Source organism: Oncorhynchus mykiss, chromosome 19 (assembly GCF_013265735.2).
Source record: "Oncorhynchus mykiss isolate Arlee chromosome 19, USDA_OmykA_1.1, whole genome shotgun sequence".
NCBI lineage: Eukaryota > Metazoa > Chordata > Actinopteri > Salmoniformes > Salmonidae > Oncorhynchus > Oncorhynchus mykiss.
The window spans coordinates 63395729-63418753 of NC_048583.1; the positions used below are offsets into that span (position 1 = coordinate 63395729).

At 46.0% G+C, this 23025-nt stretch overlaps 1 pseudogene; it reads left to right on the top strand.

Moving 5' to 3' along the window:
• The window catches only part of LOC110498409, a 33675-nt pseudogene extending 14821 nt beyond the window's left edge, over positions 1 to 18854 (top strand).
• Positions 18855 to 23025: the final 4171 nt, after the last annotated feature.

Below are 23025 nucleotides of genomic sequence, written 5' to 3' on the forward strand. Positions count from 1 at the left end.
TCATCATCATCATCATCATGAATCTGGCAAGCTGGCAGAGGAGCTCCACAAGCTACAGGCAACCATCATCATCATCATCATCATCATCATCATCATGAATCTGGCCAGCTGGTAGAGGAGCTCCACAAGCTACAGGTAACCATCATCATCATCATCATCATCATCATCATGATGAATCTGGCCAGCTGGTAGAGGAGCTCCACAAGCTACAGGTAACCATCATCATCATCATCATCATCATCATCATGAATCTGGCCAGCTGGTAGAGGAGCTCCACAAGCTACAGGTAACCATCATCATCATCATCATCATCATCATCATCATGAATCTGGCCAGCTGGTAGAGGAGCTCCACAAGCTACAGGTAACCATCATCATCATCATCATCATCATGAATCTGGCCAGCTGGTAGAGGAGCTCCACAAGCTACAGGTAACCATCATCATCATCATCATCATCATGAATCTGGCCAGCTGGTAGAGGAGCTCCACAAGCTACAGGTAACCATCATCATCATCATCATCATCATCATCATCATCATGAATCTGGCCAGCTGGTAGAGGAGCTCCACAAGCTACAGGTAACCATCATCATCATCATCATCATCATGAATCTGGCCAGCTGGTAGAGGAGCTCCACAAGCTACAGGTAACCATCATCATCATCATCATCATCATCATGAATCTGGCCAGCTGGTAGAGGAGCTCCACAAGCTACAGGTAACCATCATCATCATCATCATCATCATGAATCTGGCCAGCTGGTAGAGGAGCTCCACAAGCTACAGGTAACCATCATCATCATCATCATCATCATGAATCTGGCCAGCTGGTAGAGGAGCTCCACAAGCTACAGGTAACCATCATCATCATCATCATCATCATCATCATCATGAATCTGGCCAGCTGGTAGAGGAGCTCCACAAGCTACAGGTAACCATCATCATCATCATCATCATCATGAATCTGGCCAGCTGGCAGAGGAGCTCCACAAGCTACAGGTAACCATCATCATCATCATCATCATCATCATGAATCTGGCCAGCTGGTAGAGGAGCTCCACAAGCTACAGGTAACCATCATCATCATCATCATCATCATGAATCTGGCCAGCTGGCAGAGGAGCTCCACAAGCTACAGGCAACCATCATCATCATCATCATCATCATCATCATGAATCTGGCCAGCTGGTAGAGGAGCTCCACAAGCTACAGGCAACCATCATCATCATCATCATGATGAATCTGGCCAGCTGGTAGAGGAGCTCCACAAGCTACAGGTAACCATCATCATCATCATCATCATCATGAATCTGGCCAGCTGGTAGAGGAGCTCCACAAGCTACAGGTAACCATCATCATCATCATCATCATGATTAATCTGGCCAGCTGGTAGAGGAGCTCCACAAGCTACAGGTAACCATCATCATCATCATCATCATCATGAATCTGGCCAGCTGGTAGAGGAGCTCCACAAGCTACAGGTAACCATCATCATCATCATCATCATCATCATCATGATGAATCTGGCCAGCTGGTAGAGGAGCTCCACAAGCTACAGGTAACCATCATCATCATCATCATCATCATCATCATGAATCTGGCCAGCTGGCAGAGGAGCTCCACAAGCTACAGGTAACCATCATCATCATCATCATCATGAATCTGGCCAGCTGGTAGAGGAGCTCCACAAGCTACAGGTAACCATCATCATCATCATCATCATCATCATCATCATGAATCTGGCCAGCTGGTAGAGGAGCTCCACAAGCTACAGGTAACCATCATCATCATCATCATCATCATGATGAATCTGGCCAGCTGGTAGAGGAGCTCCACAAGCTACAGGTAACCATCATCATCATCATCATCATCATCATCATCATGAATCTGGCCAGCTGGTAGAGGAGCTCCACAAGCTACAGGTAACCATCATCATCATCATCATCATCATGAATCTGGCCAGCTGGTAGAGGAGCTAAACAAGCTACAGGTAACCATCATCATCATCATCATCATCATCATGAATCTGGCCAGCTGGTAGAGGAGCTCCACAAGCTACAGGTAACCATCATCATCATCATCATCATCATGAATCTGGCCAGCTGGTAGAGGAGCTCCACAAGCTACAGGTAACCATCATCATCATCATGATGAATCTGGCCAGCTGGTAGAGGAGCTCCACAAGCTACAGGTAACCATCATCATCATCATCATCATCATCATCATCATGAATCTGGCCAGCTGGTAGAGGAGCTCCACAAGCTACAGGTAACCATCATCATCATCATGATGAATCTGGCCAGCTGGCAGAGGAGCTCCACAAGCTACAGGTAACCATCATCATCATCATAATCATCATGATGAATCTGGCCAGCTGGTAGAGGAGCTCCACAAGCTACAGGTAACCATCATCATCATCATCATCATCATCATCATCATGAATCTGGCCAGCTGGTAGAGGAGCTCCACAAGCTACAGGTAACCATCATCATCATCATCATCATCATGAATCTGGCCAGCTGGTAGAGGAGCTCCACAAGCTACAGGTAACCATCATCATCATCATCATCATCATCATGAATCTGGCCAGCTGGTAGAGGAGCTCCACAAGCTACAGGTAACCATCATCATCATCATCATCATCATCATCATGAATCTGGCCAGCTGGTAGAGGAGCTCCACAAGCTACAGGTAACCATCATCATCATCATCATCATCATGAATCTGGCCAGCTGGTAGAGGAGCTCCACAAGCTACAGGTAACCATCATCATCATCATCATCATCATGAATCTGGCCAGCTGGTAGAGGAGCTCCACAAGCTACAGGTAACCATCATCATCATCATCATCATCATGAATCTGGCCAGCTGGTAGAGGAGCTCCACAAGCTACAGGTAACCATCATCATCATCATCATCATCATCATCATGAATCTGGCCAGATGGTAGAGGAGCTCCACAAGCTACAGGTAACCATCATCATCATCATCATCATCATGAATCTGGCCAGCTGGTAGAGGAGCTCCACAAGCTACAGGTAACCATCATCATCATCATCATCATCATCATGAATCTGGCCAGCTGGTAGAGGAGCTCCACAAGCTACAGGTAACCATCATCATCATCATCATCATCATGAATCTGGCCAGCTGGCAGAGGGGCTCCACAAGCTACAGGTAACCATCATCATCATCATCATGAATCTGGCCAGCTGGCAGAGGAGCTCCACAAGCTACAGGTAACCATCATCATCATCATCATCATCATGAATCTGGCCAGCTGGTAGAGGAGCTCCACAAGCTACAGGTAACCATCATCATCATCATCATCATCATCATCATCATCATGATGAATCTGGCCAGCTGGTAGAGGAGCTCCACAAGCTACAGGTAACCATCATCATCATCATCATCATCATGAATCTGGCCAGCTGGTAGAGGAGCTCCACAAGCTACAGGTAACCATCATCATCATCATCATCATCATGAATCTGGCCAGCTGGTAGAGGAGCTCCACAAGCTACAGGTAACCATCATCATCATCATGATGAATCTGGCCAGCTGGTAGAGGAGCTCCACAAGCTACAGGTAACCATCATCATCATCATCATCATCATCATCATCATGAATCTGGCCAGCTGGTAGAGGAGCTCCACAAGCTACAGGTAACCATCATCATCATCATCATCATCATCATCATCATGAATCTGGCCAGCTGGTAGAGGAGCTCCACAAGCTACAGGTAACCATCATCATCATCATCATCATCATGAATCTGGCCAGCTGGTAGAGGAGCTAAACAAGCTACAGGTAACCATCATCATCATCATCATCATCATCATGAATCTGGCCAGCTGGTAGAGGAGCTCCACAAGCTACAGGTAACCATCATCATCATCATCATCATCATGAATCTGGCCAGCTGGTAGAGGAGCTCCACAAGCTACAGGTAACCATCATCATCATCATGATGAATCTGGCCAGCTGGTAGAGGAGCTCCACAAGCTACAGGTAACCATCATCATCATCATGATGAATCTGGCCAGCTGGCAGAGGAGCTCCACAAGCTACAGGTAACCATCATCATCATCATCATCATCATGATGAATCTGGCCAGCTGGTAGAGGAGCTCCACAAGCTACAGGTAACCATCATCATCATCATCATCATCATCATCATCATGAATCTGGCCAGCTGGTAGAGGAGCTCCACAAGCTACAGGTAACCATCATCATCATCATCATCATCATGAATCTGGCCAGCTGGTAGAGGAGCTCCACAAGCTACAGGTAACCATCATCATCATCATCATCATCATCATCATGAATCTGGCCAGCTGGTAGAGGAGCTCCACAAGCTACAGGTAACCATCATCATCATCATCATCATCATGAATCTGGCCAGCTGGTAGAGGAGCTCCACAAGCTACAGGTAACCATCATCATCATCATCATCATCATGAATCTGGCCAGCTGGTAGAGGAGCTCCACAAGCTACAGGTAACCATCATCATCATCATCATCATCATGAATCTGGCCAGCTGGTAGAGGAGCTCCACAAGCTACAGGTAACCATCATCATCATCATCATCATCATCATGAATCTGTCCAGATGGTAGAGGAGCTCCACAAGCTACAGGTAACCATCATCATCATCATCATCATCATGAATCTGGCCAGCTGGTAGAGGAGCTCCACAAGCTACAGGTAACCATCATCATCATCATCATCATCATCATGAATCTGGCCAGCTGGTAGAGGAGCTCCACAAGCTACAGGTAACCATCATCATCATCATCATCATCATGAATCTGGCCAGCTGGCAGAGGAGCTCCACAAGCTACAGGTAACCATCATCATCATCATCATGAATCTGGCCAGCTGGCAGAGGAGCTCCACAAGCTACAGGTAACCATCATCATCATCATCATCATCATGAATCTGGCCAGCTGGTAGAGGAGCTCCACAAGCTACAGGTAACCATCATCATCATCATCATCATCATCATCATCATGATGAATCTGGCCAGCTGGTAGAGGAGCTCCACAAGCTACAGGTAACCATCATCATCATCATCATCATCATGAATCTGGCCAGCTGGTAGAGGAGCTCCACAAGCTACAGGTAACCATCATCATCATCATCATCATCATCATGAATCTGGCCAGCTGGCAGAGGAGCTCCACAAGCTACAGGTAACCATTATCATCATCATCATGAATCTGGCCAGCTGGCAGAGGAGCTCCACAAGCTACAGGTAACCATCATCATCATCATCATCATGATGAATCTGGCCAGCTGGTAGAGGAGCTCCACAAGCTACAGGTAACCATCATCATCATCATCATCATCATGAATCTGGCCAGCTGGTAGAGGAGCTCCACAAGCTACAGGTAACCATCATCATCATCATCATCATGAATCTGGCCAGCTGGTAGAGGAGCTCCACAAGCTACAGGTAACCATCATGGAAACAGCAGAGGGAACACCCCCCTATCCACATCGATGGAACAGTAGTGGAGAGGGTAGCAAGTTTTAAGTTCCTCGGCATACACATCACAGACAAACTGAATTGGTCCACTCACACAGACAGCATTGTGAAGAAGGCGCAGCAGCGCCTCTTCAACCTCAGGAGGCTGAAGAAATTCGGCTTGTCACCAAAAGCACTCACAAACTTCTACAGATGCACAATCGAGAGCATCCTGGCGGGCTGTATCACCGCCTGGTATGGCAACTGCACCGCCCTCAACCGTAAGGCTCTCCAGAGGGTAGTGAGGTCTGCACAACGCATCACCGGGGGCAAACTACCTGCCCTCCAGGACACCTACACCACCCGATGTCACAAGAAGGCCATAAAGATCATCAAGGACATCAACCACCCGAGCCACTGCCTGTTCACCCCGCTATCATCCAGAAGGCGAGGTCAGTACAGGTGCATCAAAGCTGGGACCGAGAGACTGAAAAACAGCTTCTATCTCAAGGCCATCAGACTGTTAAACAGCCACCACTAACATTGAGTGGCTGCTGCCAACACACTGACACTGACTCAACTCCAGCCACTTTAATAATGGGAATTGATGGGAAATGATGTAAATATATCACTAGCCACTTTAAACAATGCTACCTTATATAATGTTACTTACCCTACATTATTCATCTCATATGCATACGTATATACTGTACTCTATATCATCGACTGTATCCTTATGTAATACATGTATCACTAGCCACTTTAACTATGCCACTTTGTTTACATACTCATCTCATATGTATATACTGTACTCGATACCATCTACTGTACCTTGCCTATGCTGCTCTGTACCATCACTCATTCAAATATCCTTATGTACATATTCTTTATCCCTTTACACTGTGTACAAGACAGTAGTTTTGGAATTGTTAGTTAGATTACTTATTACTGCATTGTCGGAACTAGAAGCACAAGCATTTCGCTACACTCGCATTAACATCTGCTAACCATGTGTATGTGACAAATAAAATTTGATTTGATTTGATTTGATAATGTAATATAATGAATCATGTGTAATGTAATGAATCTGGCCAGCTGGCAGAGGATCTACAGGTAACTATGATGATTACTGTTCTCTCTGATACTGCTGTTTGTAAATTACTATTGTAGTTGGAAACGGCAGATGAAAACAAATAAATAGACACAAGCCCCCAAAAAATATATTAAAAATCTGTAATAATAGGTGTGACAGAAAACTGAGGATGGATCAACATTGTATTTACTCCACAACACTAACCTCACTGACTGAGTGAACAGAAGGAAGCCTGGCCAGAATACAAGTATTACAAAACATTCATCCTGTGAGTTTCACACACGCACACGCACACACGTGCACGCACACGCACGCACTCATGCGTATTGACGCCACTCACACAGACAGTCTTTCACACTCTTCCCATACAGTGCTGCTATTGTTTATTATCTATCCTGATGGCTTAGTCTCTTTTACCTCTACCTACATGTACATATTACCTCAACTACCTGGTACCCCTACCTACATGTACATATTACCTCAACTACCTGGTACCCCTACCTACATGTACATATTACCTCAACTACCTGGTACGCCTGCATTGACTCAGTACAGGTACTCCTGGTATATAGCCATGTTACTACCTGGTACGCCTGCATTGACTCAGTACAGGTACTCCTGGTATATAGCCATGTTACTACCTGGTACGCCTGCATTGACTCAGTACAGGTACTCCTGGTATATAGCCATGTTACTACCTGGTACGCCTGCATTGACTCAGTACAGGTACTCCTGGTATATAGCCATGTTACTACCTGGTACGCCTGCATTGACTCAGTACAGGTACTCCTGGTATATAGCCATGTTACTACCTGGTACGCCTGCATTGACTCAGTACAGGTACTCCTGGTATATAGCCATGTTACTACCTGGTACGCCTGCATTGACTCAGTACAGGTACTCCTGGTATATAGCCATGTTACTACCTGGTACGCCTGCATTGACTCAGTACAGGTACTCCTGGTATATAGCCATGTTACTACCTGGTACGCCTGCATTGACTCAGTACAGGTACTCCTGGTATATAGCCATGTTACTACCTGGTACGCCTGCATTGACTCAGTACAGGTACTCCTGGTATATAGCCATGTTACTACCTGGTACGCCTGCATTGACTCAGTACAGGTACTCCTGGTATATAGCCATGTTACTACCTGGTACGCCTGCATTGACTCAGTACAGGTACTCCTGGTATATAGCCATGTTACTACCTGGTACGCCTGCATTGACTCAGTACAGGTACTCCTGGTATATAGCCATGTTACTACCTGGTACGCCTGCATTGACTCAGTACAGGTACTCCTGGTATATAGCCATGTTACTACCTGGTACGCCTGCATTGACTCAGTACAGGTACTCCTGGTATATAGCCATGTTACTACCTGGTACGCCTGCATTGACTCAGTACAGGTACTCCTGGTATATAGCCATGTTACTACCTGGTACGCCTGCATTGACTCAGTACAGGTACTCCTGGTATATAGCCATGTTACTACCTGGTACGCCTGCATTGACTCAGTACAGGTACTCCTGGTATATAGCCATGTTACTACCTGGTACGCCTGCATTGACTCAGTACAGGTACTCCTGGTATATAGCCATGTTACTACCTGGTACGCCTGCATTGACTCAGTACAGGTACTCCTGGTATATAGCCATGTTACTACCTGGTACGCCTGCATTGACTCAGTACAGGTACTCCTGGTATATAGCCATGTTACTACCTGGTACGCCTGCATTGACTCAGTACAGGTACTCCTGGTATATAGCCATGTTACTACCTGGTACGCCTGCATTGACTCAGTACAGGTACTCCTGGTATATAGCCATGTTACTACCTGGTACGCCTGCATTGACTCAGTACAGGTACTCCTGGTATATAGCCATGTTACTACCTGGTACGCCTGCATTGACTCAGTACAGGTACTCCTGGTATATAGCCATGTTACTACCTGGTACGCCTGCATTGACTCAGTACAGGTACTCCTGGTATATAGCCATGTTACTACCTGGTACGCCTGCATTGACTCAGTACAGGTACTCCTGGTATATAGCCATGTTACTACCTGGTACGCCTGCATTGACTCAGTACAGGTACTCCTGGTATATAGCCATGTTACTACCTGGTACGCCTGCATTGACTCAGTACAGGTACTCCTGGTATATAGCCATGTTACTACCTGGTACGCCTGCATTGACTCAGTACAGGTACTCCTGGTATATAGCCATGTTACTACCTGGTACGCCTGCATTGACTCAGTACAGGTACTCCTGGTATATAGCCATGTTACTACCTGGTACGCCTGCATTGACTCAGTACAGGTACTCCTGGTATATAGCCATGTTACTACCTGGTACGCCTGCATTGACTCAGTACAGGTACTCCTGGTATATAGCCATGTTACTACCTGGTACGCCTGCATTGACTCAGTACAGGTACTCCTGGTATATAGCCATGTTACTACCTGGTACGCCTGCATTGACTCAGTACAGGTACTCCTGGTATATAGCCATGTTACTACCTGGTACGCCTGCATTGACTCAGTACAGGTACTCCTGGTATATAGCCATGTTACTACCTGGTACGCCTGCATTGACTCAGTACAGGTACTCCTGGTATATAGCCATGTTACTACCTGGTACGCCTGCATTGACTCAGTACAGGTACTCCTGGTATATAGCCATGTTACTACCTGGTACGCCTGCATTGACTCAGTACAGGTACTCCTGGTATATAGCCTTGTTATTGTTATTTTATTTTGTAACTATTTCCTTTTCTTATTTGCCAAGTTATTGTTACATTTTTAGTTAGATAAACAAACAACATTGCAGAGATAAAAAAGTTAAGGGCTCGTAAGTAAGCATTTCACGGAAAAGTCTACACCCATTGTTTTCAGTCTCTTGTGTAGTCTGAAATCCCAGGCGTATGCTGGAGCATTGTTAACATGGTCTGTAACCTGTCTGCCTGGGGACTATACTAGGGAGCGTAGCTCTTGTGCAGACATTCAAATACACAGTTTATTAGGTACACCCATCTAGTACCGGGTTGGACATCTAGTACCGGGTTAGACATCTAGTACCGGGTTGGACATCTAGTACCGGGTTGGACATCTAGTACCGGGTTAGACATCTAGTACTGGGTTAGACATCTAGTACCGGGTTAGACATCTAGTACTGGGTTAGACATCTAGTACCGGGTTGGACATCTAGTACCGGGTTGGACATCTAGTACCGGGTTAGACATCTAGTACCGGGTTGGACATCTAGTACTGGGTTGGACATCTAGTACCGGGTTGGACATCTAGTACCGGGTTGGACATCTAGTACCGGGTTAGACATCTAGTACTGGGTTAGACATCTAGTACCGGGTTGGACATCTAGTACCGGCTTGGACATCTAGTACCGGGTTGGATTCCGTGTGCCAGGACAACATTCTGTGCCAGGACAACATTCTGTGCCAGAACAACATTCTGTGCCAGGACAACATTCTGTGCCAGAACAACATTCTGTGCCAGGACAACATTCTGTGCCAGGACAACATTCTGTGCCAGGACAAGATTCCCCACACCATAACACCACCACCGTCACCAGCCTTGACACGAGGCAGAATGGGGCGATGCCAAATCCTGACGCAATTTTTTTTTAAAAACGGGATTCGTCGAACCAGGTAACTGTTTTTTTTCCACTTTTTCCAGTGTTGGAGGTCACGTGACCACTGCAGCCGTCTCTTCTTGTTTTGTTTCTGACATCCTGGCAACGCCGATCACACCGCGCTCAAAGTTATTTAGGTCGCTCTTTTTGCCCATTTCTAACGTTAAATCAAACAGTAACTGAATGCCTCGATGCCTGTCTGCCTGCTGTGTATATATAGCAAGCCACCGCCACATGACTCAATATCTGTAGGGAGCGATCCATTTTCGTGAACGGGGTGGGTGTACCTAATAAACTGGCCATTGAGTGTATCATCAAGCACGCAGGCACACAAAAGACAAATACAGACAATGAATACAGGAAGTATAGGACAAATGCATATGATGGGTGATCCATAATGAATCGACTGTACGCTATACACACTATACACATCAGCACTCTGTCAATCCCACGTGACGTGTTGTCCAGCCCGCTGAACCTACTAGTGATTCGTCATTCAGCAGCCTTATTGGGATGAATAAAGGACTGATTGTCTCTGATCCTGTAGGTGGATGCTGACAACGACTGCACCTCCGATCTCTCTCTGCGTGGACTACAGCCGTCTGATCCACAGCTATGAGCAGAAGGAGAGGAAGCTCGGGCAGTCTCAGTCACGAACTAGCCCACGTCCAACAGACCATCAGCCGGCTGAGCAGTACTAAAGATGTCCTCCTGGGGAAACTGGACAGTGTGGCGCAGAGTCCCCAAGTCACCCCACTGTCTGCTGCCCAGCCTCCTGCTGCAGTGGAACCTCCCAGACACCAGGTGGCAGCACCTGCAACACCAGGGAACCAGGAAGGACTGAGACAGGAGCTGGAGTCTCTGAGAGCCCTCCTGTCTGAGAGGGAGACTATGATCAGGACCTTGCAGGAGTACAACAACCACCATCTGTCTAACTCGGCCCAGGTGTCAGAGAGCGAGCAGCGTGGCCAGGCCGACGAGGCCAGACAGCTCAGAGAGAGACTGGACTCCCTGCAGCGCTCTGTCAGGGAGAAAGACCTGCTCATTAAGACTGAAGGAGACCAGCTCAACCAGGTTAGAGAGAGGCATGCATTCACCAACATACACTCATATGATACGCACGCACGTGTGTGTGTGTGAACATTTAATCTCAATGAAGTGTACGATTAAACCCTTGGTTGCCATGGGATCGTGTCTCTATTTAACCAGCTACGTCTCTGATCTTCATTTCACCAGGTGAGTGAGAACCTGAGGAACCGTGAGAGCGACAACGAGGTGTAAAAACAGGCCGTGACCAACCTGAAGGAGCGAGCTCTTATCCTGGAGATGGATACCAGGAAGCTGAAGGTAGGTAGCCCAGCGGCTGGGTTCACTTCCTCAAGACATTCCCCTACCGTTGGGCCCTTGAGCAACGCCCTTAACATCTGCTCGTATCACACTGTGTGTGATGTGTGATGTCTGGGGTGGTGGGGGTGTGGTTGAGAAGGAGCAGAAGACACACATTTCCCTTGTTGGCTGAAACCTGGTACAATAAAGTTGTGTTGTGTTGAAGGATGAGAACGAGGCCCAGCGGTGCCGGGAGAAGGAGTCAGAGTTCAGAGCTCTGCAGGAGACCGGTACAGAGTCAATGTGGAGGCTATATACATGGTGTTACGGTACAGAGTCAATGTGGAGGCTATATACAGGGTGTTACGGTACAGAGTCAATGTGGAGGCTATATACAGGGGGTACCGGTACAGAGTCAATGTGGAGGCTATATACAGGGGGTACCGGTACAGAGTCAATGTGGAGATTATATACAGGGGGTACCAGTACAGAGTCAATGTGGAGATTATATACAGGGGGTACCGGTACAGAGTCAATGTGGAGGCTATATACAGGGGGTACCGGTACAGAGTCAATGTGGAGGCTATATACATGGTGTTACGGTACAGAGTCAATGTGGAGGCTATATACAGGGTGTTACGGTACAGAGTCAATGTGGAGATTATATACAGGGGGTACCGGTACAGAGTCAATGTGGAGGCTATATACAGGGGGTACCAGTACAGAGTCAATGTGGAGGCTATATACAGGGGGTAACGGTACAGAGTCAATGTGGAGACTATATACAGGGTATTACGGTACAGAGTCAATGTGGAGGCTATATACATGGTGTTACGGTACAGAGTCAATGTGGAGGCTATATACAGGGTATTACGGTACAGAGTCAATGTGGAGGCTATATACAGGGGGTACCGGTACAGAGTCAATGTGGAGGCTATATACAGGGTATTACGGTACAGAGTCAATGTGGAGGCTATATACATGGTGTTACGGTACAGAGTCAATGTGGAGATTATATACAGGGGGTACCGGTACAGAGTCAATGTGGAGGCTATATACAGGGGGTACAGAGTCAATGTGGAGGCTATATACAGGGTGTTACGGTACAGAGTCAATGTGGAGGCTATATACAGGGGGTACCGGTACAGAGTCAATGTGGAGATTATATACAGGGGGTACTGGTACAGAGTCAATGTGGAGGCTATATACAGGGGGTACCGGTACAGAGTCAATGTGGAGGCTATATACAGGGGGTACTGGTACAGAGTCAATGTGGAGGCTATATACAGGGGGTACCAGTACAGAGTCAATGTGGAGGATATATACAGGGGGTACCAGTACAGAGTCAATGTGGAGGCTATATACAGGGGGTACCAGTACAGAGTCAATGTGGAGGATATATACAGGGGGTACCGGTACAGAGTCAATGTGGAGGCTATATACAGGGGGTACCAGTACAGAGTCAATGTGGAGGCTATATACAGGGGGTACCGGTACAGAGTCAATGTGGAGGCTATATACAGGGGGTACCAGTACAGAGTCAATGTGGAGGCTATATACAGGGGGTACCAGTACAGAGTCAATGTGGAGGCTATAAACAGGGGGTACCGTTACAGAGTCAATGTGGAGATTATATACAGGGGTACCGTTACAGAGTCAATGTGGAGATTATATACAGGGTGTACCGGTACAGAGTCAATGTGGAGGCTATATACAGGGTATTACGGTACAGAGTCAATGTGGAGACTATATACAGGGTATTACGGTACAGAGTCAATGTGGAGGCTATATACAGGGGGTACCGGTACAGAGTCAATGTGGAGGCTATATACAGGGGGTACCAGTACAGAGTCAATGTGGAGGCTATATACAGGGGGTACCGGTACAGAGTCAATGTGGAGATTATATACAGGGGGTACCGGTACAGAGTCAATGTGGAGGCTATATACAGGGTATTACGGTACAGAGTCAATGTGGAGGATATATACAGTGTATTACGGTACAGAGTCAATGTGGAGGCTATATACAGGGGGTACCAGTACAGAGTCAATGTGGAGGCTATATACAGGGGGTACCGGTACAGAGTCAATGTGGAGGCTATATACAGGGGGTACCAGTACAGAGTCAATGTGGAGGCTATATACAGGGGGTACCGGTACAGAGTCAATGTGGAGGCTATATACAGGGGGTACAGAGTCAATGTGGAGGCTATATACAGGGGGTACCGGTACAGAGTCAATGTGGAGGCTATATACAGGGGGTACCGGTACAGAGTCAATGTGGAGGCTATATACAGGGGGTACCGGTACAGAGTCAATGTGGAGGCTATATACAGGGGGTACCGGTACAGAGTCAATGTGGAGGCTATATACAGGGGGTACCGGTACAGAGTCAATGTGGAGGCTATATACAGGGGATACCGGTACAGAGTCAATGTGGAGGCTATATACAGGGGATACCGGTACAGAGTCAATGTGGAGACTATATACAGGGGGTACCGGTACAGAGTCAATGTGGAGACTATATACAGGGGGTACCGGTACAGAGTCAATGTGGAGGCTATATACAGGGGGTACCAGTACAGAGTCAATGTGGAGGCTATATACAGGGGGTACAGAGTCAATGTGGAGACTATATACAGGGGGTACCGGTACAGAGTCAATGTGGAGGCTATATACAGGGGGTACCGGTACAGAGTCAATGTGGAGACTATATACAGGGGGTACCGGTACAGAGTCAATGTGGAGGCTATATACAGGGGGTACCAGTACAGAGTCAATGTGGAGATTATATACAGGGGGTACTGGTACAGAGTCAATGTGGAGGCTATATACAGGGAGTACCAGTACAGAGTCAATGTGGAGGCTATATACAGGGGGTACCGGTACAGAGTCAATGTGGAGACTATATACAGGGGGTACCGGTACAGAGTCAATGTGGAGGCTATATACAGGGGGTACCAGTACAGAGTCAATGTGGAGGCTATATACAGGGGGTACCGGTACAGAGTCAATGTGGAGACTATATACAGGGGGTACCGGTACAGAGTCAATGTGGAGACTATATACAGGGGGTACCGGTACAGAGTCAATGTGGAGACTATATACAGGGGGTACCGGTACAGAGTCAATGTGGAGGCTATATACAGGGGGTACCGGTACAGAGTCAATGTGGAGGCTATATACAGGGGGTACCAGTACAGAGTCAATGTGGAGGCTATATACAGGGGGTACCGGTACAGAGTCAATGTGTCAATGTGCGGGGGCACCGCTCAGGTCTGTTGTTTTAGTCAGGAGATGGTTATCCCTATGTTGTTGTTGTTGTAGTCAGGAGATGGTTATCCCTATGTTGTTGTTGTTTTAGTCAGGAGATGGTTATCCCTATGTTGTTGTTGTTTTAGTCAGGAGATGGTTATCCCTATGTTGTTGTTGTTGTAGTCAGGAGATGGTTATCCCTATGTTGTTGTTGTTTTAGTCAGGAGATGGTTATCCCTATGTTGTTGTTGTAGTCAGGAGATGGTTATCCCTATGTTGTTGTTGTAGTCAGGAGATGGTTATCCCTATGTTGTTGTTGTTGTTGTAGTCAGGAGATGGTTATCCCTATGTTGTTGTTGTTGTTGTTGTTGGAGTCAGGAGATGGTTATCCCTATGTTGTTGTTGTTGTAGTCAGGAGATGGTTATCCCTATGTTGTTGTTGGTGTAGTCAGGAGATGGTTATCCCTATGTTGTTGTTGTTGTTGTAGTCAGGAGATGGTTATCCCTATGTTGTTGTTGTTGTTGTAGTCAGGAGATGGTTATCCCTATGTTGTTGTTGTTGTTGTTGGAGTCAGGAGATGGTTATCCCTATGTTGTTGTTGTTGTTGGAGTCAGGAGATGGTTATCCCTATGTTGTTGTTGTTGTTTTAGTCAGGAGATGGTTATCCCTATGTTGTTTTAGTCAGGAGATGGTTATCCCTATGTTGTTGTTGTTGTAGTCAGGAGATGGTTAGCCACATGTTGTTGTTGTAGTCAGGAGATGGTTATCCCCATGTTGTTGTTGTTGTTGTTGTAGTCAGGAGATGGTTAGCCACATGTTGTTGTTGTTGTTGTTGTAGTCAGGAGATGGTTATCCCCATGTTGTTGTTGTTGTTGTAGTCAGGAGATGGTTATCCCTATGTTGTTGTTGTAGTCACTGTGATAATGAAACAGTCATTGTCTCCACTATGTTATAATGAAACAGTCATTGTCTCCACTATGTGATAATGAAACAGTCATTGTCTCCACTATGTTATAATGAAACAGTAATTGTCTCCACTATGTTATAATGAAACAGTCATTGACTCCACTATGGTATGGTAAGTACAGACAGGAATGTACAGAATGTACAGACAGGAAGGTATGGTATGTACAGACAGGAAGGTATGGTATGTACAGACAGGAAGGTATGGTACGTACAGACAGGAAGGTATGGTATGTACAGACAGGAATGTACAGACAGGAAGGTATGGTATGTACAGACAGGAAGGTATGGTATGTACAGACAGGGACGTATAGCATGTACAGACAGGTATGTACAGACAGGAAGGTATGGTATGTACAGACAGGAATGTATGGTATGTACAGACAGGAAGGTATGGTATGTACAGACAGGAAGGTATGGTATGTACAGACAGGAAGGTATGGAATGTACAGACAGGAAGGTATGGTATGTACAGACAGGTATGTACAGACAGGAATGTATGGAATGTACAGACAGGTATGTACAGAAAGGAAGGTATGGTATGTACAGACAGGTATGTACAGACAGGAAGGTATGGTATGTACAGACAGGAAGGTATGGAATGTACAGACAGGTATGTACAGACAGGAAGGTATGGAATGTACAGACAGGTATGTACAGACAGGAAGGTATGGTATGTACAGACAGGAAGGTATGGTATGTACAGACAGGAAGGTATGGTATGTACAGACAGGAAGGTATGGAATGTACAGACAGGAAGGTATGGTATGTACAGACAGGAAGGTATGGTATGTACAGACAGGAAGGTATGGAATGTACAGACAGGAAGGTATGGAATGTACAGACAGGAAGGTATGGTATGTACAGACAGGAAGGTATGGTATGTACAGACAGGAAGGTATGGTATGTACAGACAGGAAGGTATGGTATGTACAGACAGGGATGCATAGTATGTACAGACAGGTATGTACAGACAGGAAGGTATGGTGTGTACAGACAGGAAGGTATGGAATGTACAGACAGGAAGGTATGGTATGTACAGACAGGAAGGTATGGAATGTACAGACAGGTATGTACAGAAAGGAAGGTATGGTATGTACAGACAGGTATGTACAGACAGGAAGGTATGGTATGTACAGACAGGAAGGTATGGAATGTACAGACAGGTATGTACAGACAGGAAGGTATGGTATGTACAGACAGGAAGGTATGGTATGTACAGACAGGAAGGTATGGTATGTACAGACAGGAAGGTATGGAATGTACAGACAGGAAGGTATGGTATGTACAGACAGGAAGGTATGGTATGTACAGACAGGAAGGTATGGTATGTACAGACAGGAAGGTATGGAATGTACAGACAGGAAGGTATGGAATGTACAGACAGGAAGGTATGGTATGTACAGACAGGAAGGTATGGTATGTACAGACAGGAAGGTATGGTATGTACAGACAGGTATGTACAGACAGGTATGTACAGACAGGAAGGTATGGTGTGTACAGACAGGAAGGTATGGAATGTACAGACAGGAAGGTATGGTATGTACAGACAGGAAGGTATGGAATGTACAGACAGGTATGTACAGACAGGAAGGTATGGAATGTACAGCCAGGAATGTACAGACAGGAAGGTATGGTATGTACAGACAGGAAGGTATGGAATGTACAGACAGGAAGGTATGGTATGTACAGACAGGAAGGTATGGTATGTACAGACAGGAAGGTATGGAATGTACAGACAGGAATGTATGGAATGTACAGACAGGAATGTACAGACAGGAAGGTATGGTATGTACAGACAGGAAGGTATGGAATGTACAGACAGGAAGGTATGGTATGTACAGACAGGAAGGTATGGTATGTACAGACAGGAAGGTATGGTATGTACAGACAGGAAGGTATGGTATGTACAGACAGGAATGTATGGTATGTACAGACAGGAATGTATGGAATGTACAGACAGGAAGGTATGGTATGTACAGACAGGAATGTACAGACAGGAAGGTATGGTATGTACAGACAGGAAGGTATGGAATGTACAGACAGGACGGTATGGAATGTACAGACAGGTATGTACAGACAGGAAGGTATGGTATGTACAGACAGGAAGGTATGGTATGTACAGACAGGTATGTACAGACAGGAAGGTATGGTATGTACAGACAGGAAGGTATGGTATGTACAGACAGGAAGGTATGGTATGTACAGACAGGTATGTACAGACAGGAAGGTATGGTATGTACAGACAGGAAGGTATGGTATGTACAGACAGGAAGGTATGGTATGTACAGACAGGACGGTATGGAATGTACAGACAGGTATGTACAGACAGGAAGGTATGGTATGTACAGACAGGAAGTTATGGTATGTACAGACAGGTATGTACAGACAGGAAGGTATGGTATGTACAGACAGGAAGGTATGGTATGTACAGACAGGAAGGTATGGAATGTACAGACAGGAATGTATGGAATGTACAGACAGGAATGTACAGACAGGAAGGTATGGTATGTACAGACAGGAAGGTATGGAATGTACAGACAGGAAGGTATGGTATGTACAGACAGGAAGGTATGGTATGTACAGACAGGAAGGTATGGTATGTACAGACAGGAAGGTATGGTATGTACAGACAGGAAGGTATGGTATGTACAGACAGGAAGGTATGGTATGTACAGACAGGAAGGTATGGTATGTACAGACAGGAAGGTATGGTATGTACAGACAGGAATGTATGGAATGTACAGACAGGAAGGTATGGTATGTACAGACAGGAATGTACAGACAGGAAGGTATGGTATGTACAGACAGGACGGTATGGAATGTACAGACAGGACGGTATGACAGGTATGTACAGACAGGAAGGTATGGAATGTACAGACAGGACGGTATGGAATGTACAGACAGGTATGTACAGACAGGAAGGTATGGAAAAGGAATGCATATCACCCAGAAGATCTCTAGCTACAGCAGCAGGTGAGGAGGAGGACAGGTGTTTGATCCAGACATAAATCAGCTGATTACAGACACCTGTTTTCATCGCCACGTTCCTCTTTGAAAACCGGTCTGCTTTTTCCCTTCTCTCTACAGTAAACTAGGCTTTTCTCCGCGTCCCAAAAAAACGGCACCCTATTCCCTGTATAGTGCACTACTTTTTGACCAGTCCCCATAGGGAATAGGGCGCCATTTGGCATGCTGTCCCTAGTCTTTTGTGCCAGGTTCTCCAGTCTAAGCTCATGGCCTAGCCAGTATAGACTGGTCAAATACGGTGCCCTGTTTAGGAAATGGGGTGCCATTTCATTTGGGATGCAGCCAAGTGATGGAACTTAAAGTACCTGTCCAGTGTTTCCAGATGTCTGTGAAATAGGATCTACAGACCTCGACCAAAGTGGCACAGCGGCCTAAAGGCACTGCATCTCAGTGCTTGAGGCATCACTACAGACCCGGGTTTGAGCCCAGGCTGTGTCACAACCCGGCCGTGACCGGGAGTCCTTTAGGGTGGTGCACAATTGGCCCAGCGTTGTCCGGGTTTGGCCGGGTTCGGCTCACTTTCTCTCCTGATTCACCAATCAAAAGACTTGATCAGTTCGGAAGTCGGAGGAAGCAGCAGGACATGTTTCAGAGGAAGCAGCAGGGCATGTTTCAGAGGAAGCAGCAGGGCATGTTTCAGAGGAAGCAGCAGGGCATGTTTCAGAGGAAGCAGCAGGGCATGTTTCAGAGGAAGCAGCAGGGCATGTTTCAGAGGAAGCAGCAGGGCATGTTTCAGAGGAAGCAGCAGGGCATGTTTCAGAGGAAGCAGCAGGGCATGTTTCAGAGGAAGCAGCAGGGCATGTTTCAGAGGAAGCAGCAGGGCATGTTTCGGAGGAAGCAGCAGGGCATGTTTCGGAGGAAGCAGCAGGGCATGTTTCGGAGGAAGCAGCAGGGCATGTTTCGGAGGAAGCAGCAGGGCATGTTTCAGAGGAAGCAGCAGGGCATGTTTCAGAGGAAGCAGCAGGGCATGTTTCAGAGGAAGCAGCAGGACATGTTTTGGAGGAAGCAGCAGGACATGTTTCAGAGGAAGCAGCAGGGCATGTTTCAGAGGAAGCAGCAGGGCATGTTTCAGAGGAAGCAGCAGGGCATGTTTCAGAGGAAGCAGCAGGGCATGTTTCAGAGGAAGCAGCAGGGCATGTTTCGGAGGAAGCAGCAGGACATGTTTCAGAGGAAGCAGCAGGACATCTTTCGGAGGAAGCAGCAGGGCATGTTTCAGAGGAAGCAGCAGGGCATGTTTCAGAGGAAGCAGCAGGGCATGTTTCAGAGGAAGCAGCAGGGCATGTTTCAGAGGAAGCAGCAGGGCATGTTTCAGAGTAAGCAGCAGGACATGTTTCAGAGGAAGCAGCAGGGCATGTTTCAGAGGTAGCAGCAGGGCATGTTTCAGAGGTAGCAGCAGGGCATGTTTCGGAGGAAGCAGCAGGGCATGTTTCAGAGGTAGCAGCAGGGCATGTTTCAGAGGTAGCAGCAGGGCATGTTTCAGAGGTAGCAGCAGGGCATGTTTCAGAGGTAGCAGCAGGGCATGTTTCAGAGGTAGCAGCAGGGCATGTTTCAGAGGTAGCAGCAGGGCATGTTTCAGAGGTAGCAGCAGGGCATGTTTCAGAGGTAGCAGCAGGGCATGTTTCAGAGGTAGCAGCAGGGCATGTTTCAGAGGAAGCAGCAGGACATGTTTCAGAGGAAGCAGCAGGGCATGTTTCAGAGGAAGCAGCAGGGCATGTTTCAGAGGAAGCAGCAGGGCATGTTTCGGAGGAAGCATGTCTCGATCTTCAACTTTCCCAAGCTCGCTGGGAGTCGCTCCGGTGAGACGAGGCCTTCACTTCGGAGTGGATACCGCGACATTGGGAGAAAAAAGGGAATAAATTCCTGACGAAACGAAGAAAAGGACTTGATGATTAGTTGACGACTAGAATCATGTCTGTTGAATTATTCAAATACATGGGATGGCTGTGGGTCCCCGAGGAGAGGTCTGAAAACCCCTGGTCTGGAGTCCAACTACGTTACCCAGTAGACATCTGGCATTCCATTCCAGAATGTTCTACAAGCCCATTTCACATGTTGTTATCAGCCAACCGCTCAAATAACACAAATAGAGTAAATCACATCATTAGTATAGTAACAGTGCTAACACTACAGGAATCAATCCCACCCAGGAATAGAGTTTCCCACATCAGTCTGCATTCTCAGACACAGAGAGAGAGAGAGAGACACACACACACACACACACACACACACACACACACACACACTGTAAGCTGCAATGGTCTACTGATTACGCTATCAGCTGTAGACATGGTTATTACATCATAGTACACACACACACACACACACACACACACACACACACACACCACCTCTGGTCTGTTTTTCATTCACTATAGGAATCCAGATGTATGAGCGGTTTAGTTGAACTGATAAAGGCTGTGAAACAGGGGGCCATCTGGTTTGTGAACCATCAGAAGGCCCATCATACCCTGATCTGCACCTCTGACTTGAATCTTTCTTTTGGCCATGGTGGTCTGTTACATAAATATATAGTCCCGACAGTCAGACTTAAACTGTTCCGTGTAGCCACGCTGGCCATGCTTCAGACTTCTGGGAAGCTGTGTGTGTGTGTGTGCTCTTTTAATAGAGCTATATGAACTAGCGACTAGGTCGTACTAGAGGCTAGGTCGTATTAATAGAGCTATATGTACTAGAGACTAGGTTGTATTAATAGAGCTATACAGTGCCTTGCGAAAGTATTCGGCCCCCTTGAACTTTGCGACCTTTTGCCACATTTCAGGCTTCAAACATAAAGATATAAAACTGTATTTTTTTGTGAAGAATCAACAAGTGGGACACAATCATGAAGCGGAACGACATTTATTGGATATTTCAAACTTTTTTAACAAATCAAAAACTGAAAAATTGGGCGTGCAAAATTATTCAGCCCCCTGTACTAGAGGCTAGGTCGTATTAATAGAGCTATATGTACTAGAGACTAGGTCGTATTAGAGACTAGGTCGTATTAATAGAGCTATATGTACTAGAGACTAGGTCGTATTAATAGAGCTATATGTACTAGAGGCTAGGTCGTATTAATAGAGCTATATGTACTAGAGACTAGGTCGTATTAGAGACTAGGTCGTATTAATAGAGCTATATGTACTAGAGACTAGGTCGTATTAATAGAGCTATATGTACTAGAGGCTAGGTCGTATTAATAGAGCTATATGTACTAGAGGCTAGGTCGTACTAGAGACTAGGTCGTATTAATAGAGCTATATGTACTAGAGACTAGGTTGTATTAATAGAGCTATATGTACTAGAGGCTAGGTCGTATTAGAGACTAGGTCGTATTAATAGAGCTATATGTACTAGAGACTAGGTCGTATTAGAGACTAGGTCGTATTAATAGAGCTATATGTACTAGAGACTAGGTCGTACTAGAGACTAGGTCGTATTAATAGAGCTATATGTACTAGAGACTAGGTCGTATTAATAGAGCTATATGTACTAGAGACTAGGTCGTATTAATAGAGCTATATGTACTAGAGGCTAGGTCGTATTAATAGAGCTATATGTACTAGAGACTAGGTCGTATTAATAGAGCTATATGTACTAGAGACTAGGTCGTATTAATAGAGCTATATGTACTAGAGGCTAGGTCGTATTAATAGAGCTATATGTACTAGAGGCTAGGTCGTATTAGAGACTAGGTCGTATTAATAGAGCTATATGTACTAGAGACTAGGTCGTACTAGAGACTAGGTCGTATTAATAGAGCTATATGTACTAGAGACTAGGTCGTATTAATAGAGCTATATGTACTAGAGACTAGGTCGTATTAATAGAGCTATATGTACTAGAGACTAGGTCGTATTAATAGAGCTATATGTACTAGAGACTAGGTCGTACTAGAGACTAGGTCGTATTAATAGAGCTATATGTACTAGAGACTAGGTCGTATTAATAGAGCTATATGTACTAGAGACTAGGTCGTATTAATAGAGCTATATGTACTAGAGACTAGGTCGTATTATTAGAGCTATATGTACTAGAGACTAGGTAGTATTATTTTCCCATCCAGCCAGTGTAATGTCTCTTTGTGGTCCATGTTATTTTGTCAGACTAGACGTCCTGTCCATGGGGTTGTAGTTGAACCTCAAGCTGCCCCTATGGGCCTTTCTGGCTCAGACAAGGCTTACTTACTTTTTATTCTGTCTGCTCAGGGCTCTGATGAGGAACCTGTTCATGGGGTAC